The sequence below is a fragment of the Octopus sinensis genome, linkage group LG4 (genome assembly GCF_006345805.1).
Source record: "Octopus sinensis linkage group LG4, ASM634580v1, whole genome shotgun sequence".
Classification (NCBI taxonomy): domain Eukaryota; kingdom Metazoa; phylum Mollusca; class Cephalopoda; order Octopoda; family Octopodidae; genus Octopus; species Octopus sinensis.
The window spans coordinates 99,303,811-99,304,187 of record NC_043000.1 but is presented as its reverse complement, the minus strand read 5'-3'; positions in this window follow the sequence as shown (position 1 = coordinate 99,304,187).

Below are 377 nucleotides of genomic sequence, written 5' to 3'. Positions count from 1 at the left end.
TTAATTTTATGTAACTTACGCTGCGATCAATCAAATTGTTGTGACATATTCCAATTACGCAAAATGAGGATTATAAAAATAACTTTGTAACTGATTATATTGACACAGATCTGCACTAGCATTTGATTTTTTTTTTCATACCAGAAATGATAAAAATATGAATTGATTCGAAGAGTATTTGAACTCGTAATGCAAAGTGAAAAAATTATTCTAACAATTTTAGCCAAGTGTTGTACTCTTGCATTTATTATTTTTTCTTTTTATTTATTTTTATTATTTCATTTTCAGCAAGGCACAAGATTTGTAAGAAGGCATCCACTTATAGGCCGTAAAATATAATGCAGAGCGTAGCATAAGGTATAGACTACTGTATATCA